This window comes from Protopterus annectens, chromosome 1.part1 (genome assembly GCF_019279795.1).
Source record: "Protopterus annectens isolate FY-2018-M chromosome 1.part1, PAN1.0, whole genome shotgun sequence".
Lineage (NCBI taxonomy): Eukaryota > Metazoa > Chordata > Ceratodontiformes > Protopteridae > Protopterus > Protopterus annectens.
The window spans coordinates 516221831-516249491 of record NC_056726.1 but is presented as its reverse complement, the minus strand read 5'-3'; the positions used below and the strand labels follow the sequence as shown (position 1 = coordinate 516249491).

At 43.7% G+C, this 27661-nt stretch overlaps 1 protein-coding gene across 6 annotated transcripts in view; it reads left to right on the top strand.

The window, feature by feature from the left end:
- The window catches only part of BCLAF1 (BCL2 associated transcription factor 1), a 1196126-nt gene that overhangs the window by 68290 nt on the left and 1100175 nt on the right, over positions 1 to 27661 (top strand). For all 6 annotated transcript variants that reach the window (XM_044076391.1, XM_044076404.1, XM_044076411.1 and 3 more), the window contains exon 2: positions 1876 to 1966. The gene's annotated coding sequence lies outside the window, so the exon portion shown is untranslated. The remainder of the gene's footprint in view (positions 1 to 1875; positions 1967 to 27661) is intronic.

The following is a 27661-nucleotide window of genomic DNA, read 5'->3' as shown; positions in this document are numbered from 1 at the left end:
CTTTATGGTTGAAGGGAGTACTTTCTTCCATCAAATGGTAAGTGTGTTTTCTTCACCCATTGTGCATTGTACCATGGGATATGACTATGGGCTTTTCCCAGAATGCCGGAATGCACAGTGAAAGGAGTTTTCACTAGCAAAAAGAGAATTCTCTCTCTGCAGATAGTTGGCAAGAGCTTTTTGTAGCCCAGGACACCAGTTAAGACGGGACATAGAATGACTGCAGCTCATAGAAGGATAATGAATGAAAATAAAAATAACAACACTTTCTCTGAATTAAAATCTAACTTTCATTAATAAGTCCCTGATGCCTTTGCCCTACAGTTTTCAAGGGGACAAACGGAGCATCTGCTTCCAGTTATAAAAGATTTCAACAACTTCAATTAATCATTCCATTTCCTTAAACTTCATTTAAAGATGCAGTGTACCAGTAAACTTTTATACAAAAGAGCTGCCAATTAATTTCAGTGTTTAGACCCTGTGGCTGGTAGGGCTGGTATGCTTGTGTATTTTGGCTTTTCCCAGTTAGGGGTCGCCACAGTGGATGTCCGGTCCGCTAATGATTGGCAGTAGATTTTTACATGCTGGCTTGCCGGGCCTAACGCACAACCTTCAATGAAGGAACGCCCATTCACGCATGTTGCCACACAGAAGACGCTCTATCTGAGAATCGAACGGGCAACATCTAACTGTGAGGCGACAATGCTACCGCATAGGGCTGGTATATCAGTGTAAAATAACTATACAAAAGCCAATGTTTTTGGATCATCTCTTGAATGAGTGGGTTATTGTAAAAGTATTATTGGTTTTAATCCTGTATTTAATTGTCAGATTCTGTAAAATGTTATAACGTAGAGCTGATATTTTGTTGAGCAGCTACATAATGTGACTTAATTCACTCCTACCCCTTCAGAAGCATGTTAAAGGCTGTTCTTTTTGATTTATGTTAACATTTCATTCACAAATTTCCCCTGGTTGCATAAAGTTGCACACCAGACAGTGTCCAGATCTTTAACTTCTTTCCTCCGTCCTTGTGTCAGTCTGGCTAAAGTTTAATAGAACTAAAATGAACTGTTTTTGTCTGCTGTTCTAGGAAATGCTGGATACAAAAATGAAAGATCTCTGTCATCTGTTAACAATATATATATATATATATATATATATATATATATATATATATATATATATATATATATATATATATATATATACCAGTATTTTCTTAACACATTTGCCACAGAAATTGTGTGCCTAAACACACATCCTGAGGCACCATGTACTTTATTTAGTAAAAGTTCTATTTTAAAGCAGACAAAACCATTTTTTATTTTTGTCCTAATATTTGTCTGAGGCTGATACTTGTTTACTAAAAAAAATGTTGCATGCTGTGCATCAAAACAGTATAAGAGTAGAAAAGCTTGACATTTTAATCTGTAAAGAAAAAAGGATGAGTTGTATATGCTAGCAGGTTTTTGCATAATTTAAAGGAGTCCATGAAGGGCGGATATATTTCATTATAAAAGATGTACTGTAACAAACAGGCAGAGTTTGAAGGCAAATAGTTGATGCAAAGTAATATTTTACAGAAGGTGTAGTGACTTGTTAGAGCAGTTTAGCTGAAGGGGTAGCAGGTCTAAAGTAATAGAATATAAGAATGCTAATGGTAGGAGTTGGGCAGCTTTTATTAGTGGTGAAGAAATTTAAGTAAGGTCTACACAGCTTATGCACTGTGTTGGGCTTGTCCATGTCTTGTCTGACTGATCTAAGTAAAAATTGCAAATGTATAGAAAATTTGCATTTCTTGGCCTTTAAGCTGCATTCACTGTGATTTCTACCACAGTTTAAGTGGTTGACAGTCTGCCTTTTTTCTTGTAGGTATGGGCAATGCATGTAACTCAAGAAGGTGACTTGGGAAAGTTTTTAAGGACCCTGTTTGGTCAAGTAAAACCTTGAAAGCTCAGTCGAGGTGAGTGACCTGTGTAAGTTATGCTAGTTTAGTCATTTTCTGTTTGGATTGTTAAAGAAATATCAAAGGTAGTTGTAATGTTAAGTTGTGTAAGAGACCACATATTAGCTATTTCAGCTGGGTTAAGTTCTAATTTTTCGTGTTTTACATAAAAAGATATCTGTTTTAGATAATTCCACTGCTTGATATTTATGAAAATGTACTTTTTGGCCACTGATCAATACTTTTTATGGAACAAAGGTGTTGTTTACTGAACTTGAAAATTTACACTGGGGACAAAACATCATTAGGGGTGTTTTGTTGCATGCATTCCCAAGCAGACTTTTTTTTGAAAATTTGAAGTGAATTAGAATGAGTTTGACTCTCTAGAAATGAAAGTGTGCAACACATATGAACAAATTAATCTCTATACATAAATGTGTATGTGATGCATAGAAAATAAAGTGGGCACTATGTAGAAATCCAGAAGTTCTTTGGACTGGTACAGTAGGGACAATGGAATGAGAAGAAAAAAATGAACGTTTATAATCTGAAATGAAAGTTAAAAAAAAAACAAACAAAAAAAAAAAACAGGTGGGCTGCCGGAGCAGATTTAAATGAATTCACTGACAGGTTCTAGGCATACTTGGCAATAAATACCCTCTTGAGTTAAAAAGCAGAAACCTGAACTTGTGTTGCAACTACATATTTGCACGAGTCAGTGGAAGCATACTGTTAAGTTACTAAAACTGTGCTACCTTCATATTAAATTTGTGTAATGTGCCATCCACATTCACCCCAGTGAAAACTGTTTTATATTTTAGAATGAATTTCTCTTCCTGTTTTAACAAAAAAAAAATCAGTTTACTTTCCTGTAGCACACAACAAAGTGTATTTTACTTAAGTAATTTTGCCTGCTTTTTATTCCTTTGCATGTAATTCTAAGGCACAAGACCTTCCAAGATGGCTGCACATCGAGTAACAAATTAATTTTAGCTCTTCCAGTGTGAAAACAGAAACTCGGCAGAGAAAGGCAGTGGACTTGTATTTCTGGGTAAATTTCAGTAAATGGCTAGTAACTGCACTGCCTGGATTACAGGAAAAAGAAATACAGAGGATCTGAAAGAAACTCTGCTACAAAAGGTGAGGAAAAAAACAGTGACTGGGAAGAATACTGCAACTGTTCAGGAAAAGCAGTGCAAGCTCCAGACAACTTCCAGTAACCTAGAGGAAATTATAAGAGAACCACATGCAGACCTGATTTAAAACAAATGAAACACTAATGGAGTGCATAAACTCCAATAACAAAAGGCTGGAAAAAAATGGAAGAAGCTTAAAACAGATATTCAGATGAGGTGATAAAACTGCAAAAATCAGAGGTCAAAATGAAGAAAAAGGTGGTGAATATCAGACTGCTCATGAAGAGATGTTTCAAAAAAAAAAATAGAATTGGCATACACAGCATATAGGGAAAACCTGAGATTTTTTTGCTGTACCAGAGAAGCTGGAAGGAACTTATCCCAAGGATATTGCCAATATACTGACAGATCGATTCAGTGCCAACTTCACCCCCCTCTCACCTCCTAAACGGCCCATCTCAATACCGGAAGATTGCCAAATTCCGGTAATAACGGCCACACAGGTAAAAATGCACTCTCCAAAGCTAAGAATACAGCATCCATGGGACCAGATGACATCCTGGGCTGTGTACTACATGAACTACAATATGAACTGGCACCTCACCTAAGTGTCATGTTTAATCATAGCCTCACCTCAGGTTTCGTGCCCACTGAGTGGCGCACAGCTACAGTTATCCCACTCCACAAGGGGGGAATCCCCCCTTGGATCCCGGAAACTACTGTCCCATCAGTCTGACAAGCCTCATCTGCAAGGCCATGGAGCGTATTATCATGGAACTTATAAACAAAGACATTGGCAACCTTCAAACACTGGACCCCACCCAGTTTGGGTTCGTGAAGGGCCGATCTTGTCTCCTGAACTTGATTGACTTCTTCGAATCAGTCTCCAGAGCCATGGACAAGGGTAAGGTGGTCCACACAGCCTATCTAGACCTTGCCAAGGCCTTTGACACCATCCCCCACTCTGGAATCATAGATAAACTTACTAAGCTGGGCATTAATCCCTACGTCACCCAATGGGTTGCTAACAGGCTTACTCGTAGAACCCACACTGTAAAAGTAGCTGACTCCAAATCCAGCTCCAGACAAGTGACAAGTGGAGTACCTCAGGGTTCAGTCATGGGACCGCTCTTGTTTGGCATCTACTTCTCTGAAGTACAGGCCAACACTAAGGGACTCTGGATAACAAAGTTTGCAGATGACTGCAAACTGGGAGCCATTATTGAATCCCCAAATGATGTGGATACTCTACAAAAGGGCCTTACAGAAACAGATGCTTGGTGCCAGAGCCATGGGCTTAAGCTCAATGCCAAGAAATGTATAGTTATCCCCTTTGGGAAAAAACATGTATCCGTGAATTACCATATAGGTGGCAGTACACTAAACACCAAAAGTTTGATAAGAGACTTGGGGACATAGGTGGACAGTGGTCTCACCTTCGATAACCACATCGCCACAACAGTCAGGAAATCCTTTTACGTGGCACACCTCATCACTAAGGGCTTTTTATCCAGAAAAAAGGAGGTCATTGTCCCACTGTACTCATCCCTCATTAGACCCATTATAGAATACAATGCCCCGTTTGGTATGTACCTCTCAAGACATCTGCAACAACTGGAAAGGCCACAGAAATACCTCACTAAAAGAATCACAGGCCTAAAGCAGATGCCCTACGCTGACCGCCATAAAAAACTCCAGCTATACTCTGTCGCATATCGTCTACTCCGAGGCGATCTTTGCTTAACATACAAGGCCATGTCAAACCCAGAGCTGTTGGACATGCTACACTTGAAGAAATCCCAATCCCTCAGAGCCATACACTCCAAGGATCTAAACCTTGTCATCACAATAAACAAAACATGCTGGAGAGATAGGTTCCTGACCCAGAGACTCCCCAGACTCTGGAATAGATTGTCCATACATGTTAAGCAGAGTGCCTCTTTGGTCCTCTTCAAAAGGAACCTTGACGATTGGATGGGAGAAAGGAAATTCACCCCGGGGATCACGTCAGTCGCCCTGCTAGACAGGGGTCCAGGGAAGTAAATAGTGTGGCAAGAAATAGCCAGGCAATTGTTATGGCTAGGCTTGTATAGGCCCTAGGGCTGATAGCCTAGTACCAACCTATGAACCTATAAGTAAGTGGATTAGGATTCCACAGTAGGAGTTGTTAATTGGAAGACCACATCATGCTATGAGAAAGCAACATAGAGCTTTAATAGTAAAGATGCAGTCCTACTAAACAGAAGGAGTTGATTCTGCCAAAATTTTGGCAGAAGGACAAAGTACTAAAAGTGGGAGACAGCAGAGTGTTTGTGGAGAATGATTACTCACTGTACACCAGGCAGAAGAGGAGTAAATGTATTCCATTATTCAGGGAATGTCGAGAATCAGGCATGAGATTCAAACTACTGCACCAAGCTATCTTCAGAATATTCTTTCCTGGAAGGACAAAATCATTTTTGATGCAGTACATGCTAAGGAGGAAATACAAAAGTTTGTCCAACAAAAAGTGAGCTGTGAAACAGAAGGAGATTGTGTTTCTTGTTCTTCTGGTGATGAACACAGAGAGGCTGTGCCAGTGAAACCTTTTCCATTATTTCAATGGAAAATGCTTGAAAAAAGGAAAACAGCAAAAGAGTTGACTGGAAGAATTGAGAATATGTTGGAAGTGAAGCAGGGACAGGATTTGGGTGAGGGAGATGAACAGGAATAAAACCAGTAACTTGGAAATTGACAAACTGGGATTATAAAGCAATAATTATATTCGTGAAACATGACAGAACAAGAAAATATTGACATTGTTATTTATTTGGATTTTGTTAAACTTGTAGGGTACTCTAAAGCATATGCCCTACTTCATGTTAATAATGTTTGGAAAAAAATACTTGGGAGGGGGAAGAGGAGGGAGAAAGTTCACTGTAAGGAAAACGTTTTTTTCTTAATAGTAATATTTTTATAGTGCATGCTTTTCTTTGCTTGCTATAAAGTAAAGTTTTCTCAGTTCTTTTTAAGTGTAATGAGGATAGTAATGTAAACAGATGCTACTGTTTTATTTTTTTTTTCATTCTTTCTCTTTGTTCATTTTTAAGAAATGTGGGAACTGTAGTGTATAAAAATAGTGTGGTCAAAAGAACATGACAAAAGAAAAATGTATGTACTTTTTTCATTCTTACATAGGGGAATGACTGGAATAATGCCCTTAGCTTGATTTAGTAACAAGTTTTACGAGAAAGCAAGTAAATGAAAAATAACATTGAATATTATAAAGCTTTTTATGTATGCTTGGTAGGAACTCTGAAATCTAGTCCTCTAGTCCTTGTGTCTGCATGGAGACAATCCGATAAAGAGAACTTGCTAGGAGATCATGTTTTCTGAAAGCATTCAAGTGTTTTCCCAGCTGGGAGAGCTATAAAGGTAAGACAAAACCAGACAACACTTAGTAGGACCACAGGCTGTACCATGCATCTTAGCATGGATAATCTTTCTTTTTATGTTAAATGAAAATGTGAGAGTGGCTGTCAGTTTGGAACACTTGATGTTCTTTGTGTTTCACTGTTGCAGTCATCACACTTGGGTTATTTGCCTACAGGTAACCCTCAGTTGGCCCAAATACCAGAGACTTTGTATTTCTGCGTCAGTTGCTGTCGCTTCAGGACTGACTTCTGGTCGTCAGGGCTGTAAAAACAGGCAGCCGATGCCATTACATCAGTCTTTCTTGCCGAGAAGCCCGAAGCAGAAGCAGTTTGCACGAGTGCCAGTTGGCCGCTACCTGAGTTTTCGTTTATGAATTGAGTCATCCTGAAGTATTCTAAGGCTAAGTACCCCCTTGGGGATCCTTTTTTCTTGCTCTAACCGATGTCAGAAAAAGTTAACAATTGTCTTGCCTGTGGAAAGCAAATACCACACCGAGATTTTCATTCTTACTGCATCACCTGTTTAGGCCCAGACCACGACGTACCTTGCTGTCAGTTTTGTGCCTTGTTCAGTGCCCGAACCATTCGTCGTCGGGCCCTTATTGTCTCTAAATACTTTAGTTCTGGATCTCTATATTCCAAGATGGCTTCAGTAAGCCATCTGTCTGCTGATATTCCAAAAAAACATAAGGATAAAGACAGAGACAGACCTCACAGGTCCAAAGCTGCTGACGAAGCTTCTGTTAAGCTAGTCGCCAGTTCACCAGTACTCAGTGAGGCGCTTTCACAGCCTCTGATGCACGCTACAGTGGATTACCAGGCCTCTACCAAGGCCCATTTGGAGTCCGGTATGCCACGAGACTATTCTTTGGACATGGAACCTGCGGATGTCTCTACCTTAGATGGGTCCGGAGCCGCTGAGCAGGCACCGGCTTCTGAGGAAGTTCTTCGCACTACCGATGTTCGACACAAACTGACGACTTCAGTTCTGTCTAAAATTACTGGGTTTATAAGGCCAAGAGTACGCGCTACACCTAGAAAACCGGCGACCAAAGCACATGCACCTGCTCCCTTCCCACAACATAAAATGCTTAGAATGGCAGAAGACATTATTATGCTGATTAGGGGAAGTCAGCCTTGTCTTGCTAAGAGAAAAAGAGATCAGTCCCCAGCAGCTTCATCAGACCAAGAGTCCGAAGACTCTGAGGTTTCTGAATATGAAGACATGCCCTTATCTGCTTATGAGGATTCAGATGCAGAGGAATCCATTCCCTCTACCTCTCCTCCAGAGTATTTTTCTTTTGGTGAATCCTTGCATGCTTTAAGAGAGCATTTCTGTTGGGAATGCCAAGACTATCCTCCATCCAAAAAGAGACTCAGAGAATTCCTAGACTTGCCACAACATAGGCCTTTAGCAATACCCCTAGTCCTGGAAGTTGTGGATGATGTCTTTATGGAATCCAGTCTTACTCCTGATACTTTACCCCCTGCTCCTAGGAAACCAGACCGGTACTACAGAGTACCTGGCTCTCATAAATTCCTTTTCAAAAATCTTACTGCTGACCCAGAGATCATTTCCCAGGGGGCCTAAAGGTATCCAAGGCAGCTACAGCTACGAATCTCACCCATTCGGGCAGGGATTCCAGAGGAATGGACAGATGGAGTAAGAAAGTATATACTTCTGCAACTCTTGCCATTAGGGCCTTAAATTGTCAGTTTCACTTGCTGAAGTATCAGCAGCATATTATGGAACTTGAGCAAAAAATAGTTACCTTTACAGACTGTGCAGAAAATAAAGAATTGCAGGAAGTTATGGATTCTGCAAGCCAAGTCAGAAAGCATACATTGCAGTGTGGCTTTGACGCCCTAGAAGCATCTTGCATGGCAGCACTCACTGGTTCTGTACTGAGAAGACATGCTTGGCTTGAGAAGCAGACCTTGCCAGACCATGTCAAATCAAAGTTATTAGATGCTCCTTTGAACAAGGACAATCTGTTTGACACTAAAGCAGAAGAGGTTCTTAAAAAGATGGAAGAAAAAGCTAAATCTATGCAGACAGTTAAAGAATTCTTACAAGTGCAGCCTCCTAGATTCAGTAGGCATTGCCCCTCGAAAAACTGGTCCTTTCCAGCCCCCTCCAGGCCATCTCAAACTAGGCCCAGGGGTAACAGACCACCCAGACTACAGTCTCAGGGTATGCAGAGGTCCAAGCAATGGAGTGCCCCCACTCCCAAAGCAGGGAGTGCAAAGCCACTTTCCTACGGTAAGACCTCACAATGACTTCTCTACTCCACTCCCCACCTTTGCCCAGCTGCTTGTGCCCCTTGAAGGAAAACTTGCCCTTCATGCAAAAAACTGGATGTCCATCACCAAAGACCGATGGGTCCTCAACATTGTATCCCAGGGGTACAAATTCTACTTCCACTCACTGCCAACCCCAAAAGGGTTCCCAGACCTTCCTCCAAACCAGTGGGCAGAGGCACAAAACTAAGTTCAATCCCTGCTCTCTATAAGGGCAATTCAACTTGCTCCTGTGGAACAGATGGGTCAAGGATTCTATTCCAGACTTTTCCTGGTACCCAGAAAAGAGGGCACTTGGTGCCCAATCCTAGGTCTTTCAACTCTCAACACCTTCCTGGTGGTACCAAAATTCAAAATGCTCACCCTGCAGCAGCTTCTACCTATGCTAGCCAAAGATGCTTGGTTAGTCACCCTAGACTTAAAAGAAGCCTATCTGCACATCCCTATAAGGGAGTCATGCAGGAAATATCTTCTCTTCAGGGCAAGGTCTATGCATTATCAGGTCTCTATACTTCCCTTTGGCTTCTCCACTGCTCCCACAGTATTAACAAAATGCCTGGCTCCAACCATTGCTTACCGCAGACAGAGAAATATTCAAATTTAGCCTTAGTTGGACGACTGCCTGATTCAGGCAGACAGTCAGGAAATGCTGTTGCAGCACCCGACATTTGTAAAAAAAAAAAAACAAAAAAACAAAACCTTCTAACCTCCCTGGGGTACAGCATCAACGAAAAGAATCAAAAGTAGTCCCTAGTCAAAAGATTAGATTCCTGGGAGCAAGCTTGGACACAGCATCCCAGATGGCATTTCTCACGCCAGAAAAACAAGCCTATCTGACAGACTAATTTACTCAAATGGCCACCAGAACCCAGCTATCTGCAAGGAAAATCCTGCAGGCCTTAGGGTTCATGGCCTCTTGCATCCTACTAATTCCATATGCCAGACTTCATATGAGGAAACTTCAGTGGTACTTAGTCTTTGGTGTCAACATTCTCAGGACCTGGAAATGGTCATTCCTATCATACCCTAAGGATAGAGGTTTCTTTGGTGGGCAGCAGCATGCAACCACAACAGCAGACTGCCCTTTACTCAACCCCATGCCACCCAGACCCTAACCGCAAATGCATCAGACTATGCCTGGGGGGGGGCACACATGGATGGCAAGTGCATTTAGGGCCACTGGAGGCCAAGTCAATTTCATCTGCACATCAACCAGAAGGAAATATTAGCTGTGCAGCACCTCTGACAGCTTTCAGATCCATACTCTTACCAGGACACCTGCTAATAAAAATGGACAACACCACAGTTATGTGGTACATCAACTAGCAGGGGTGAACCCACTCTGCAGGCTAGCCATGGCCCTGTGGAACATGGCCTTAGACATGCAGGTCCATCCATGCCAGGCAGACAAAACTCACTGGTAGGCGACTTGAGCAGAAATCTGATAGACCCACACAAGTGGCAGTTATAGCCCAGCACCTTCTGATCAGAAATGGGGGACCCCAGAGGTGGATCCCTTTGCCTCCCTCTGCAATCACCAGCCCAGCAAATTCTGCACCAGGGCACCTCACAGCAAGGCATGGAAAGTGGATGCCCTGTCCTTCCAGTGGGTAAACCTCTCAATTTATGCATTTCCCCCCTCTACCTCTTTGGATAAACCTCTCAATTTATGCATTCCCCCTCTGCCTCTTTTCTCAAGAATATTACTCAAGATAAAACAGGACAGACCAAGGGCAATCCTGATTGCCCAGGACTGGCCATGTCAGCAATGGTACCCACTACTATGCAGCCTGTCACCGGTGCCACCCTGGCACCTTCCCCAGATCCCACCCCTCGTCACTCAGCAGGGGGGGACAGATCTTGCATCCGCAATTGCAAATCCTGAATCTTCCAGCCTGGCTTATTCCTTGAATTCTCCTCCAGTGACCGGCCTAAGGAAGCAAGTGCTGGATGTCGTTCTTGAAGCCAGAAGACCCAGTACAAGGAAATCCTATGCTGATAAGTAGAAAAGGTATTGTTCCTGGATTCAATCTAAAGGAGAGGACACAGCACTTCCCTCCTTACCTCTAATCCTGGATCCTAGCAGATCTACTGTACAGAGGCCTATCCTTCTCCATTAAGATCCATGCCTCTGCCATCTCTGCTCATTACAACAGAGAGCCACATCTTTTCTCTCACCCTCTCATCAAACAGTTCCTGAGAGGGGCAAACAACTTAAGGCCACCAAGGAGAGCACCCACCCTTGCTTGGGACATTAACTTTGTACTGGAAAAACTCACCCCCCCCCCCCCCCCCGTGCCTGCAGTGTCAGCAGAGTTAAAATTCCTCTCTTGGAAAACAGCCTTGCTTCTGGCCATCACTTCAGCTAGAAGAGTGTCTTGAGATACAAGCAATTATGGCTGTGGAGCCCTTCATTATTTTTCATGCTGACAGGGTTTCCGTCGGGACTAACACTTCCTTTATGCCTAAAGTGGTGTCCAGTGTGACTCTCAACCAATCTATCCATTTGCCAACCTTCTTCCCTAATCCTCTAAAGGGGAAAGGATCCTGCCCTCCCTGGATGTGCATAGACAGCTCAGATTCTACCATGAGAGGACTAAGCCCTTCAGGAAATCTGACCAGTTACTAGTCAGTTTTGCACATGGGGCAGAGGGCAAGGCCATTTCAAAACAAACAATTTTCAAATGGATAGCACACTGTATCCATTTCTGCTACAAGCACCATGGGAAACCAACTCCTCAGAGGGTCAGAATACATTCCACTAGGGCAACTTCTACCTCTACAGCATTCCTCAGGGGAGTTCCTACCAGGGACATTCTGGAAGCTGCTATCTGGAGTTCTGTACACACCTTCACCAAGCATTTACCACCTGCCTGTCTTTTCCAAATCCAGGGCAGGTTTTGCAACAGCAGTCCTGCAGGGCATAATAGCCAGCCCCAACTCTTCTTGACTCCCTCCACCCTTTCTTCAGCTTTAGGAATCTACCCATGTGTGATGACTGCAACAGTGAAACGTGAAGAACATAGTACAGTTGTGTACACTTACCATAAATGTAGATGTTTGAGTGTATTCACTGTTGCAGTCCTGGTTTCCCACCCTCCAGCCCCCTTGTCTCTTTCTCTCTCCTCTCTATGTCTGTTACTCACCCCTTACAGGGTTATTGGTATTTACTTTTTACTGGTGGTGTTTTCCCACCATCACTTCGCTCCCTATTTGGGGGGGGGGTCCTGATTTTGGGCAAGAAAAACTGATATAATGGCGTTGGCTGCCTGTTTTTATACCCCTGACGACCTGACGTCAGTCCTGAAGTGACAGCAACTAACGCAGAAATACTAAGTCTCTGGTATTCGGGCCAACTGAGGGCTACCTGCAGGCAGATAACCCAAGAGTGATGACTGCAACAGTGAATACACTGGAACGTCTACATTTATGGTAAGCGTACTCAACTGTACTTTTCCTATTAGGAGGGTAAATCTTCAATATTTGAAGATGTACATAGCTTTGCGTGTTAGTATTAAGTTTAATTGATTTTAGGGGGTATGAAGTTTGTGTGTGTGCGCTTCTGTTTGAGGGCTTTCAATAAAACAAAAAGCTTTGTAAGATGTGGCATAGGCTCAAATGGATATGATGAGAAACAACTGTATAATAGATCAACCTGTCAAACAGTATGTGCATGTAACACAAAAGCTGGAATTAGACATTTAACAAAAAAAGTTGTTACTCATAATAGGTTCATAGCTAGGTACTATGCTATTGGTCCTAGGGCCTATATAAGCATAGCCAAAAAGGTACCCTGGCTTTCGCCACCCAAAAAATTATTTTCCTGTGCCCCTGTCGAGCAGAACCATAGTGATCACTGGGGTGAATTTCCTATCTCCCATCCAATCAAGATTTTTCTTCCAACAGCTCTGGGTTTGACATAGCTTTGTATGTTAGGCAGAGATCGCCTCTGAGTAGACGATATGTGACGGAGTAAAGCTGGAGTTTTTTGAGACTGTCTGCGTAGGGCATCTGTTTGAGGCTGGTAATCCTCTTTGTGAGGCATGTCTGCGGCCTTGCCAGTTGTTGTAGATGTCTTGTGAGGTACATACCAAAAGGGGCACTGTATTCTATAATGGGTCTAATGAGTGACTAGTAGAAGGAAACAATGACCTCTTTTTTTTTTTTTTTTTTTTTTTTTTTTTCTTTCTCTGAGAAACCTTTTGTGACGAGGTGTGTCACGTAGACTACTGTGGCGATGTGATTATCAAAGAAGAGACTACTGTCCACTTGTATCTCAAGGTCTCTTATCACACTTTCAGTGTTAAGTAGACTACTGCCTATGTGGTAGTTTATGGGTACAGAGTTTTTACCAAAAGGGATGGCAATGCACTTTTTCACGTTGAGCTTGAGGCCATGGCTTTCACACCAGGCATCTGTCTCAGTGAGGCCCTTTTGTAGGATGTCCACATAGGAGTTCCGATTATGGCTCCTAGTTTGCAGTCCTCTGCAAACTTCATTAGCCAAAGACCTTCTGTGTTAGCCTGTACTTCAGAGAAGTAGATACCAAACAGGAGAGGAGCCAGGACTGAACCCTGTGGTACTTGTCACTGGTCTGAAGTCAGATTTGGAGTCTCTTACTTTCACAGTGTGGGTTCTATCGGTGAGCTAGTTGGCAACCCATCTTGTGACATAGGGATTTATACCTAGTTTAGTGAGTTTAACTGTAATTCCAGAGTGGGGGATGGTGTCGAAAGCCTTGGCAAGATCTAGATAGGCTGTGTGAACCACCTTGCCCTCATCTACAGCTTTGGTGACAGCTATAAAGAAGTCTTATCAGGTTTAGGAGACATGATCTGCCTTTTACAAACCTGAATTGGGTGGGGTCCAGAGTTTGGAGATAACCAGTGTCATTGTTTATAAGTTCCATGATGATACGTTCCATAGCCTTGCAAACCAGGCTCGTCAGGCTTATGGGGTGGTAGTTCCTGGGGTCCATGGCAGCTCCCCCTTTGTGAAGTGGGATGACCATCACTGTGCACCATTCAGTGGGCAAAAAGCCTGAGGTAAGGTTATGATTGAACATGGTACTTATGTGGGGTGCCATTTCTTTCTGTAGTTCATGTAGAATGCAGCCTGGGATGTTGTCAGGTCCAGTGGGCAAAAAGCCTGAGCTAAGGTTATGATTGAACATGGTACTTAGGTGGGGTGCCAGTTCTTTCTGTAGTTCATGTAGAATGCAGCCTGGGATGTTGTCAGGTCCCGTGGATGATGTGTGTTCTTAGCTTTGGAGAGTGTGTTTTTTACCTGCGCAGCCGTGATTACAGGAACTTTGCATTCTTCCGGTATAGAGATGGGCCCTTTAGGGGGTGAGAGGGGGGTAAAGTTAGCACTGGACCTGTCTGCTAGGATGTTGGCAATATCAGTTGATTCTGTGTATTTAGTGCCATTATGCTGTAACTCAGAGCAGATCTGAGTGTTGCCATTGAGATTCTTGAAATAGCTATAGAATGCTTTGTGACTGTCTTTAGAATCGGTGGCGAATTTTGTTTTCGTAACTAGCTTTGCAGGATTTTATGAGGGATCTCAGCTTCTTGCTGAGGCTGACCAAAGAGCTCCTACAATCATGGGATTTTACTTTTTTTTTTTTTTTTTTTTTTTTTTTTTTTTGCAACAGTTTCTTTCTTCTGTTGTAGAGTTTGTTTATGGCAGGAGACCACCAGATTGGCTTCCTTTTTTTGGAGGATAGCATCTTGGTTCTGTTAGGGATTGCACGATCCCTTCTGAGCCCCCAGACACATCTTCACTGCTGCAAATCAAATTCCAGTCCTCACCTATTAGTAATATTCCTTGCTGCAAGCCGATTTCTCGTGTAAGTGCTTATAAAGTGCATTTGTGTAGGATTCAGCAGTCATACCTCTATTGTCCGTCTGCATGGGTGTCGTGAAGTTTGCCACTTCTGTCTTAAGAAGCGTGAAGTTGGCTTTGGAGACATTTTTTATGGTGCTTTCCCTAATGGGGAGTGGGGGTTGGATGTGGATGCCTAGGGTGATTAGCTTGTGGTTGGATCTGACCAACGAGGAATTGACCTCTGGTGTGGAACACTGGTTGCCCATGTTGGTAATGACCAGGTCTAGGATATTGCTGTCCCTGGTGGGGGTGTGGATAAGTTGATCCAAGGTGTTCGAATTTATGAATTCCAGAAAACAAGCAAAAGAGTTGGTACATGAGTAGTTTTCCCAGTTAATGGTGAGGTAGTTGAAATCGCCCATTATTATGGTGTTAGGTTGTACCCTAATATTTACCAGTGTATCAAGAAAGGAGGAGTGGGAATCCCTGGGCATGGTGGAGGATCTGTAGCAATCTACAGTTTGGATTGCGGTCTTGCCCAGAGTTAGTTGTACTTGGATAATCTTGGATGCATTATGCTGAGCAACTAGCCTGGCGGTGTGGATATCCTTAATGAATATGGACACACCTCTGCCTTCAGTGTTTCGGTCCAGGTTAGGTGGCCGAAAGGTGTGGTATGAATTTTATAGCCTGGTAAGGCAGGGGTGCTCTCTGGAGCCTTGAACCATGTCTCTGTCACTGCACAGATGTCGATGTTCTCCATTTTAAGGAGTGCCTCGAGTCAGTGCATTTTGAGGTTTAGACTTCTAGCATTGAGTAGCATTACCCTCAGATTTTGCTTGTTTGTACCTGTTCCTGTGGTGAATTTGTCATTTGAGCTTTGCCTAAAAAAGGCACTACACTATAGGGGTGGCAAGAGCCTTAGCCAGCATCCGGAATCCCAAGGGCGACTAGTGAGGGCCATCTCTGGTAAAGCATCGTGGTCTGTCGATCATGTCATCCCAGGCAGACAGATACTGGATCCCCTTAGAATGACACCAGAAGCTTGGCCAATTGTTGAAGTCAATCAGTTTGTCCTTGTACTGTGGTATCATTCTGGATGATGGCAGGATGCTACTCAGGGCTAGGGTCATACCTGCCTGGGCTACAAGATCGGACTGCTCCTCCATGTCTCTTTTTATTTAGTCCAGGGAGGTACATCTCGGGTCATTCACACCAACATAGACAATGACAGAGTCATATTTGTACTACTTGTGGAGTGACCCGAGTGCATGCATTATGTAGTGGATCCTGGAACCCGACAGGCAGCAGACAGTAACTTTCTCCTTGTTTAGCCTGGTGAGTGGAACATCAGTGTGCCTGATTATAGAGTCAGCTATGACGAGAGTGTTGGGTAACTTGTTATGCCATATGGGCTGTGGTTGAGTGGCACACGAGTTTGTGGGCTATGTGTCATTTAGGATGTGTTGGGGGGGGGTGGAGTTTGCTTGCGTTTCTGCTTTGGCGGTCCCTGTTGCTTGGGCAGATTTTTATTGAGAGCCTCCGCAGATAGGTGTGCGTTTTGTTTCTTTGTGTGTGTTTTGGTGGTGTTGGTATTGAGGGACTATGTGATGAGTGTGGCGTGGTGCAACTGTTTACCTTCTCCTCTCGACTGTCTAGTCTAGTCTTGGGTGAAGAGAGCTTTGCTTCCAGTTTGGCTATACAAGTGCATCTCTCACAGGTTGTAGTGTTGGGTGGTAGGAGGAGAGGGTTGTCTGTGTACATGAGGCAATTGCTGCATTGCCCTAAGATGCCCAGTTACATCAGGTAGACAGGAGAAAACACCGGTAGCTGACCCTTAGACATGCTTGGATAGGTGCTTATTTATTAAGTACTACAAACTGTTTTCCTCTACTCAAGTGAGGAAAGTTGAGTACTGTAGTAATTTGTAGCTGATTTAGCGCTTACAACGAGTTCTGAACAAATGCTGAGCTGAAAGAAACAGATTTGATTGCTAAAACTAAAAAACTGGCTAGTTTAAGGTGGGAATAATAACTTTTTAACACAATGATGTTTTCTGTAATGTCTTTAAATGTCAATGGTCTCCCAGATAAATATAAAAAAAATAGTGAACTGTATTAAAAATTGCTACAGGAGACGCACTTGGAAAGAACTGAAAATGTTAATTAGATAAAGAAAGGGCTTCAGAATGGTTATTCAGCGGAATAGGAAAAAGAGTACTTTTAAATAAATTGCAAGAGTAGCTCCAATAGTGATAGAAGAGGATAAAATGATAGATTTGTAGTACTTTGTATTTGTAGTATTTGCTACTGGCAAGAGAGTAGGATTCACTATCTTGTATTTATATTCCACCTAAAACTGCTATAATGGAGCTTTAGAAAATTCTGGGAGAAATCGGCTTGCAGCAAGGAATATTACTAATAGGTGGGGACTGGAATTTGATTTGCAGCAGTGAAGATGTGTCTGGGGGCTCAGAAGGGAAATATAACAAAGAAGAGTAGATTTTTGAAGAAATGTATTACAATATTTGGCATGGAAGAAGTAAATTCAGTAGTAGGAGTTCAGAGTGAATTTAAATATTATTCCCCAAGATACAGAAACTGGGCTAGGCATAAATTACATTTCATAGGAACATGTGCATTTAATTGAAGTTTTGACAGTCACCCAATAACTGTCAGAACACACACCAATAATTAAAATAATAAAAATAAAAATGCAGGGTAATGAAATAAAAATGATAGCGCTTTCCCACCCATCTTTTGAAAAGGGGGGAGTTTAAGGAATGGATAGTGGAAATTTATTCAGGAGCTATTGGAGAAAATAAACATTTCTTCTGAAGGCATAGCTAGTGAGTGGGATAAAATTAAAGTGGAGTTTAAAAATAGGGTGGAAATAAAGGGAGGTATGGCGAAGAAATAAATTAGAGGCACTGACAAATTTTCAAGTATTGCAGAATAGGGTGAATCTCAGAACAACAAGAGAAGCAACTGCAGAATGTTAAACTGAAAATAAGGGATTAACTTGATAGTATGCATGAGTTTAGAAAGATTGCTGTTTAGGTTTTTTGAAAACCCTAGAGCACAATGACTCTGGCAACAGAAAGTAGAAAGGGCTGTCGCCAAGCTTATGGAGCCTGTAATAAGGAAGATAAAAGATTTTGTATAGGCATTAGAAATATTTTGAAAATGTTGTAGAAGTCTGTATAAAGCAGAGCAATATGGAAATCAAGAAAAGGTACAAATGAAAATGTTTATGGAAGAATTAAATATGCCAAGGTTGGAGGTAGAGAAGGCTCAATTACTAACAATCGGGATAGGAGGAGATGAGGGAAAAATGGTGATGTATAACCAATCCACCGGAAAGTCCCCATTCCAGTAGATGTTTGGAAGCTAGGAAGGAAAGAGCTGATAAAATATCTGTTCAAGCTTCATACAGGCCCATTTCAATTCTAAACACTGATTAATTGTTTGTAATGACTAAAAGAATGGCAGAAGTGATGCCAAAATTGGTAGATATGGATCAGGGTGTTTTTTTTTTGGGAGGGGAGGCAAACATTTGACAACATTAACAGAACACTGATGTTCCAGAGGGAAGCAGAATATAAGAAAATACATCTATTGTTGGTAGGTCTTGATGCAGAGAAAGCATTTGACAGAGTAAGCTGGGACTTTATGAGCAGGGTAATGTAAACATTTGTATGCAATGTGTGTGTGTGTGTGTGTGTGTGTGTGTGTGTGTGTGTGTGTGTGTGTGTGTGTGCATGTGTGCGTGTATGTGTGCGCCCGAAGAAAAAGCAGGTCGCAAGGGCCGGTCGGCCGATTCCTGAGATTTTCATTCCGAATCCAGAACCGAAGTCTTCTATAAAGCTAAGTACCCCGTTGGGGAACCTTTTTCTTGCCTCAGACCGATGTCAGTAAAAGTTAATTGTATTTCTTGTGGGAAGCAACTACCTCATAAGGATTTCCATTCTTATTGTATCCCATGCCTAGGCCCAGACCACGACATCACAGGTTGTCGGTTTTGTGCTAGGTTTAACAAGCGCAGTATTAAACGTCTGTTTGATTTTGCCCGACATTATTTTGGCAGAAAATTCAATTACACCATGCCATTGGAACAACCGATGACCGGGATACCCGAAAAGCGCAAAGACAAGGACAGACATCCGAGGCCCAAAACTGAAGACGAAGTGTCTTCTAGGTCAGTCACCGGTTCTCCGGTTTTCAGCGAGGTGTCTTCGCAGCCCCTGACGACCGCTTCTTTGGAACCACAGGCCGCCTCCGGCTCCCACATGGAGATGGCTGGGTCTTCGGATACACCAAATTAAGGGCCTACCATGACTATCCCTTCAGAGGGATCCAGAGCAGCTGAACAACCCTCAGCTTCAGAGGGTGTTTTCATTCCTACTCCGCTAACCATTAAATCTTCTGCCAAGTCCAAAACCCTTCAAAAACAAAGAAACAAGTTCAGCATTCACCAGGACAGGCCTCCATGCCTAAGAAACAGATGCTCAAAATGGCCGAAGACTTAATTACTCTGATCAGGGGGTCCCACCCTCCTCCTGATAAAAGGCCTAAACAGGATGCAGACTATGACTCATCTGACCAGGTGGCCATCTCTTCAGATTCATCCTCAGACCAGGGATACTCTTTACCCCCTTATGAGGATTCTGATGCTGAGGAATCAATTCCTTCAGCCTCTCCACCAGAGGACTACTCCTTTGGGGAAATTTTACATACCATGAAGGGAGCATTTCCATTGGGAGGGCCAGGATTACTCAGAATCCAAGAAAAGGCTCAGAGATTTTCTTTTATAGGTTCATAGGTTCATACTAGGCTGTCTGCCCTAGGGCATTTATAAGCCTAGCCAGAATGTGTTTGGCTTTCACCACCCATTTTAAATCTATTTTGCTATGCCCTTTTTCGAGGTTAGTATACTGTGCCTCTGTCCAACAGTGACACAGAAGTGATACCCGGGGTAAACCTACGATCTCCCATCCACTCATCAAGATTCCTCTTGAAGAGAGTCAATGAGGGACTCTGCCTAACCTGGACTGGGATTTTATTCCAGAGCGAAGGGAGCCTCTGGGTTATGAATCTGTCCCTTCAGCATGTCCTATTTATTTCAGTGCTGAGGTTCAAGTCTCTCGAGCGCGTAGCTCGATGGGATTTGGATTTTCTGAGGTGCAGCATGTCCATTAATTCCGGGTTGGACATGGCTTTATACGTCAGACACAGATTGCCTCTGAACAGGCGGTATGCCACTGAGTAGAGCTGGAGTTTCTTTAACCGGGCAGCATATGGCATCTGTTTGAGCCCTTTGATCCTCTTGGTGAGGTACTTTTGGGGTCTTTCCAGTTGCTGGAGGTGTCTGGTAAGGTACATCCCAAAAGGGGCATTGTACTCGATTATGGGCCTGATGAGGGATGAGTAAAGAGGCACGATGACCTCCCCTGATCTAGATGTGAATCCCTTCATGATTAGGTGGGCTATATAAAATGTTTTTCTAACCACTTTGGCCACGTGGTTGTCAAATGAGAGATTGCTATCAACTTGGGTCCCCAGGTCCCTAATTACTTCTTCTGTACTTAATGGATTACCATCTATGTGGTAATTTGTGGGCACTTTGTTTTTGCCAAAGGGGATGACTATACACTTTTTGGCATTTAGCTTGAGGCCATGGCTCTGGCACCAATTGTCTGTTTCTATGAGGCACTTTTGGAGGATGCTTGTGTCGGCTGGAGAGTCGATTATGGCGTCCAGTTTGCAGTCATCTGTGAACTTGGTCAGCCACAGTCCTTCCGTGTTGGCCTGTACCTCTGAGAAATATATACCGAACAAGAGAGGTCCCAGGACTGAGCCTGGTGGGACACCACTTGTAACTGGTTTGGAGTCTGACATGGCTCCAGCAATTCTAACCATGTGGGTTCTGTCCTTGAGCCAGTTTGCAATCCATCTAGTGACATAGGGGTTTGTATTTAAGCTGGTGAGCTTATCTATAATGCCCGAGTGGGGTATTGTATCGAAGGCTTTTGCGAGGTCCAGGTAGGCTGTGTGGACCACCTTCCCCTCGTCAATGGCCTTGGTGACTGTTTCAAAGAAATCAACCAGGTTTAAGAGGCAGGATCTGCCCTTAACAAAGCCGAACTGGGTAGGATCCAGTGTCTGTAGGTCCCCAATATCTTTATTTATGAGGTCCATGATGATCCTTTCCATAGCTTTGCAGACCAAGCTAGTCAGGCTTATGGGGCGATAGTTTCCAGGATCCGTTGAGGCACCACCTTTATGGAGAGGGACCACTGTTGCTGTACGCCACTCTTTGGGCACATATGCTGTAGTAAGGCTGAGATTGAACAGTAGTTTTATGTTTGGGTTTAGCTCTTCTTGGAGTTCATGTAGGATGTAGCCCGGGACACCGTCTGGTCCCATTGATGCTGTGTTTTTTGCTTTGGAGAGGGCGGCTCTTACCTGAGCATCTGAGATGTCAGGGGGGGGGGGTGGGCTGCACTCTGCTGGGATAGATATTTGCCCTTTTGGTGGGGGGGGGGGGAGAAGTTTGCGCTGACCCTGTCCGCTAGGATGTTGGCAATGTCTGTGGGTTCAGTGTATTTTTTGTCATTTTGGACTAATTCTGAGCATATCTGGGAATTACCACCCAGGTTCCTAACATAACTAAAGAAAGCCTTGTGATTATCCTTAGTGTCCTGTGCAATTTTTCTCTCAAAGCTGGCCTTAGACAATTTTATGAGTGCCCATAGTTTTTTGCTAATACTGATCAGTGATGCCTTCCCTTTTTGGGATTTTGCTCTATCATTTAGTAGCTTCCTCCTCCTATTGTATAGTTTGTTTATGGCTGGGGTCCACCAGACAGGACGTCTGCCTTTGGAGGATTGGGTCTTGGTTTTATTTGGGATCGCATGATCCATGCATTCCTGAAGGTGTTCATAGAATGCGTTTATAAAGGATTCTGCGGTCTGGGCCGTATTTTCCACAGGCCCGGGGGCTTTGAAGGATTCCACTTCGGTTTTGAGGAGTAGTTTTTCTCTGTGGTTTTCTGGGCAGGGGGTGGGGTCGGGATGTGAATATCCAGTGAGATTAGTTTATGGTCTGATCTTACCAGTGAGGGATACACTTCTGGTCTGGAGCATAGAGTCCCCATGTTGGTGATGATCAGGTCCAGTATGTTTTCCCCTCTTGTGGGAGTGGTAACAAGTTGTTCCATAGCATTTGAGTTTATAAATTCTAGGAATCTTTCGGCTAGGGTGTTGGAGCTAGAGTAATGCTCCCAGTCTATGTTTGGGTTGTTGAAGTCACCCAGTATAATGGTGTTTGGAGAGACCTTCATATTTTCCAGTGTTCTCAGGAAGGCCGAGTGGGGTTCCTGGGTTTGGGAGGGTGGTCTGTAGCAGGCTATAAACTGGAAGGCAGTTTTACCCACTGTTAGTTGCACATGGATAGTCTCTGATGCTTCGTGCTTTGCCACCAACCTGGAGGTGTGGGTATCTTTGATGAATATCGATACTCCCCCTCCTTTTGTGGTTCGATCCAAGTTTTAGGTTCATAGGTTCATAGGTTTATACTAGGCTATCTGCCCTAAGGCATTTATAAGCCTAGCCCAAATTTTTGTGGCTTACGCCACCCCTTATATGAAAAAATACTGTGCCCATTAGTTTGTTGTGCCTCTGTCCAGCAGTGACACAGAGATGATTCCCGGGATAAACCTACGATCTCCCATCCACAGGTCAAGATTTCTCTTGAACAGAGCCAGCGAGGTGCTCTGCCTCACATGGACCGGGATGTTATTCCACAGCATAGGGGTCTCTGAGTTATAAATCTATCTCTCCAGCACGTCCTAGTTATATCCCTGCTAAGGTTTAAGTCGCTTGCTCTAGTGGTTTTGGTGGATTTGGATTTTTTGAGGTGGAGCATGTCCATTAATTCCGGGTTGGACATGGCCTTGTATGTCAGGCACATGTCACCTCTGAGCAGACGGTATGCAACTGAATAGAGCTGGAGTTTCTTCAATCTGGCAGCATATGACAGATTTTGGAGTCCCTTTATCCTTTTGGTGAGGAACTTTTGGGGTCTCTCCAATTGCTGCAGATGTCGGGTGCGATACATCCCGAATGGGGCATTGTACTCTATCATTGGTCTGATAAGTGAGGAGTACAGGGGAACAATGACCTCACTAGATCTGGATGTGAATCCCTTCATGATCAGGTGGGCAATGTAGAAGGTCTTTCTAACCACTTCAGCAACGTGAGTGTCAAAAGAAAGGCCACTGTCAACCTGGGTCCCCAGGTCCCTGATAACCTCTTCTGTGCTTAGTGGATTGCCACCTATATGGTAGCTTGGGGTTACCTTGTTTTTCCCGAAGGGTATGACTATACATTTTTTGGCGTTTAACTTCAGGCCATGGCTCTGGCACCAGCTATCTGTTTCCGTGAGTCCCTTCTGAAGGATATCCGTGTCCGATGCACTTTCCACCATGGCGCCCAGTTTGCAGTCGTCTGCAAACTTTGTCAGCCAAAGTCCTCCCATGTTGGCCTGTACTTCTGAGAAGTAGATGCCAAACAATAGGGGGACAATGACCGAGCCCTGTGGGACACCGCTTGTGACTGGCTTGGAGTCTGACATAGCGCCAGCAACTCTAACCCTGTGGGTTCTGTCCTTAAGCCAGTTTGCAACCCATCTTGTGATATATGGGTTTACATTTAAGCTGGTAAGTTTTTCTACAATACCCAAGTGGGGTATTGTGTCGAAAGCCTTTGCAAGGTCAAGGTAGGCTGTATGGACTGCCTCATCAATGGCCTTGGTGACTGTTTCGAAGAAATCGACCAAGTTCAAAAGGCATGATCTGCCCTTGACGAAGCCAAACTGGGTCGGGTCCAATGTCTGCAAGTCCCCTATATCTTTGTATGAGCTCCATTATGATCCTCTCCATAGCTTTGCAGACTAGACTTGTTAAGCTTATGGGGCGGTAATTACCAGGGTCCGTAGAGGCACTGCCTTTGTGGAGTGGGACCACAGTTTCCGTACGCCACTCCTTGGGCACGTATCCTGTGGTAAGGCTGAGATTAAACCGCTGCCTTATGTGCGGGTTTAATTCCTCATTTAGCTCATGTAGCACACAGCCGGGGACACCATCCGGTCCCATTGATGCTGTGTTTTTAGCTTTAGAGAGAGCAGCTTTCACCTGCGCATTTGAGATGTCTGGGAGGCTACACTCTGCTGGGATAGTTATCTCTCCTTTAGGGGAGAGGGGTGAAGTTTGCACTGAACCTGTCTGCCAGTATGTTGGCAATGTCTGTGGGTTCAGTGATTTTTGTATCATTTTGGACTAATTCTGAGCATGTCTGGGAGTTTCCACCCAGGTTCCTAACATAGCTGGAAAAGGCCTTATGATTGTCCTTTGAATCCATGGCAATTTTTCTCTCAAAATTGGCCTTAGTTGATTTTATGAGTGCTCGTATTTTTTACTAATAATGATCAGGGTGACTTCCCTTTTATGGATTTTGTTCTATCATGTAATAGCTTTCTCCTCTTATTGTAAAGTTTGTTAATGGCTGGGGTCCACCAGACTGGACGTTTGCCCTTTGTGGAAAGAGTCTTGGTTTTATTTGGGATTACCTGATCCATGCAGTCCTGGAGGTGTTCATAGAAGGCATTTGTAAGGGCTTCCGCAGCTTGGGATGTGGTTTCCACTGGCTCAGGGGCCTTGAAGGATACCACACCAGTCTTGAGTAGTGTGAAGTTTGCTTTAGAGAAGTTCTTCACTGTGGTCTTTTTGTTTGGGGTGGGGGCGGGATGTGGATTTCCAGTGAGATTAGTTTATGATCAGATCTCACCAATGAGGGATATACTTCCGGTGTGGAGCATTTTGTCCCCATGTTTGTGATAATGAGATCTAGTATATTTTCTCCTCTCGTGGGAACAGTGACTAGCTGTTCCATGGCATTTGAATTTATGAACTCCAGGAACCGTTGGGCTAGAAAGTTAGGGCTTGAGTAATGTTCCCAGTCTATATTCGGGTAGTTGAAGTCACCCAATATGATGGTGTTTGGAGATACATTTATACCCTCCAGTGTCTTCAGGAAGGCTGTGTGGGGTTCCTGAGTTTGAGAGGGTGGCCTGTAGCATGCTACAATTTGTAGAGCAGTTTTGCCTATGGTTAGTTGCACCTGGATGGTTTCCGAGCTTTGCGTTGCCACCAACCTGGAGGTGTGGGTATCCTTTATGAATATGGATACACCCTCCTTTTGTGGTGTGGTCCGGGTTTTGGGGCGGGCATGATATGAGGTAAAACCTAATAGTGTCGGGTGCTCTCAGGAGCCTTGAACCAGGTTTCAGTTACAGCACAGACATCGATGTTCTCCATACTGAGAAGGGCCTCGAGTGCGTGCATTTTGAGATTTAGACTTCTGGCATTGAGCAGCATTACCCTCAGTTTCTTCCCATTTTTGTTTTCTAGGGTGGTAGGTTTAGAATTTGAGGCTTGCCTAAAAAAGGCACTATGGGGGTGGCAAGAGCCTTAGCCAATATCCGGAATCCCAGGGGTGACAGGTGCAAGCCGTCCCTTGAAGCAGCGTGGCTTGGCAAGCATGTCATCCCAGGCAGACAGACACTGGATCCCCTTTGAATGACACCAGACATTAAGCCAATTGTTAAAGCTGATCATCTTGTCTCTATATTGTGGCATCATTCTTGGTGAAGGAAGGATACTGCTCAGGGTCAGGGTCATACCTGCCTGGGCTACATAATCAGAGAGCTCCTCTATGTCTCTTTTCATGTAGTCCAGGGAGGTGCGTCTCAGGTCGTTCACACCAGCATGGACAATGACTGTGTCATATTTGTACTTGCCGTGGAGTGACCAGAGTGCTTGTGTTATGTGGCGGATTCTAGCCCGATAGGCAGCTTACTGTGACCCTCTCCTTGTTCAGCCTGGTGAGTGGGACGTCAGTGTGTCTGACTATGGAGTCACCTATGACAAGTATGTTTGGTGTTGTATTTGGCCTTAAGGGCTGTGACTGCTTTGCACACTGCTTTGTGGTTTATGTGTTGCTTGTGGGGTGTCTTGAGGTAGCAGTTGTTTGGGTGCCTGCTTTGGAGGCCTCTGCTGTTTAGGTAAATTTTTACTCAGAACCTCCGAGTATGTCTTTGTGTGTTTATGTGTTTGATTCAGTGGTGTGGTAGCATTATGTGAGGCTGGTTTTGTGGTGTGTGTAGTTGCCTTCTCCTCCTGTCTGGTCTTGCCAGTCCTGAGTTGAGAGAGCTCAGCCTCCAGTTTGGCTAAATAGCTGCATCTCTCGCAAGTATGTGTGTTATGTGGGAGGAGGAGAGGGTTGTCTGTGTACATGAGGCAGTTATAACATTGCCTCAAGATTCCCAGATTCACCAGCTGGACCGGAGAGGAGATTGACAACTGACCTTTGGACATGCTAGAATAATATTGGGAATTCCTTAATAATTGAAAACAAGGGCCAGTGGGGAGTGAGGGTGTAGTGCTTTTAATTTTTAGTGCTGACTTATATAATTGCTTTAGTGAGCAAGTGCCAGGTAACTTGAGTGCAATGTGTTACAAGTAACTAAATGCAAAACGACAAACAGTAACTTTCTTTCAAGTGAAACAAGGAACTAGTACAGTAAGCAATGCAGATATCACTAGTGATCCACAGAAGCGCTGAGAAGCCGTATTAGGTGGAATTAGCTTCCAGGAAATAACAAGCAAACAAACAATAAGCATATAAACAAAGCTAGATTCAGCAGGCCTGGATCTAGTCTATGCTAGAGCAAACAAGGTGTACCAATTTCAGTAAGATACAGTTCAAATATTCAGGCACTATAAACCTTTAACCAGAAATTCCCAGCTCAGAAGGGCAGAGTCCAGCCTCTTCTCCCACAAGAGTGCAGACCACGAACCTTCTTAATGTAAAATAACTGGCCTGAAGCCCAAGTGCCTAAACCAGAACTAATACCCTTGGACACTGGGCTCTCAATCAGCAGTTCCCAACTTAGAAGGATGAAAGCTACCTGTCCTGCCACCACAGTGCTTGCCACAAACCTTCCTAATGTAAAACAACTGGTCTGAAGCCCAAGTGCTTAATCCAAAAGACTTAGAATGATAGCTACACTTTAATCAAGTTACAACCAAGCAGTAATAAATACAATTGAATACTTTAGAGAATGTCTGGATTAGTGCTCAAGTTACACAAACAAAGCTAGATCCAGCAGGCCCGAATCCAGTCTATGCCACAGCAAACAAGGCGCACCAACTTCGGTAAGAAGCAGTTCAGATATGCATGCACTATAAGCCTTTAACCAGAAATTCCCAGCTCAGAAGGGCAGCGTCCAGCCTCTCCTCCCACAAGAGTGCAGACCACGAACCCTCTTAATGTAAAATAACTGGCCTGAAAGCCCAAGTGCTTAAACCAGAATTAATACACTTTTAGAATAACAGACACGGAGCCCTCAATCAGCAGTTCCCAACCTAGAAGGATGTAAGCTACCTGTTCTGCCACAACAGTGCAGACCACAAACCCTCTCAGTGCAAAACAACTGGTCCGAAGCCCAAGTGTTTAAACCAAAAGGCTTAGAATGAGTTGCACCAAGCAGTAATAAATACAACTGAGTATTTTTAAGATGATGCAAAAGTAAAATGAAGTAGGTAGAAACACAAGTACAGTAAAAGCAGATACATTTTTTTTTTATCTGAACAAGTGCTGAGATCAAAGAAACAGATTTGAGTGCTGAAACTAGAAAACTGGCTAGTTATAAGAAGAAAAAAAAACAAGCCAGAAGGCTTCCCTCAAACACAGAAGGGCCTGGGGGCTCAGAAGCCTACAAATAGTCTAGACCACTTAACAGGAAAGGCAGGAAATAAGCTTAATTTTTTTGTTGTCTGTTTCCCAGATGCTCTCTTTGTACACAGTAGGAGTGCCTGAAATCAGAATATGATCTCACTGCACTCAGTTGAGTGAGCAAATGAGATGGGCCCAGAGGCAGGCTGAGGGGCGGGCAGTTTCAAGGCCACCAAGATTA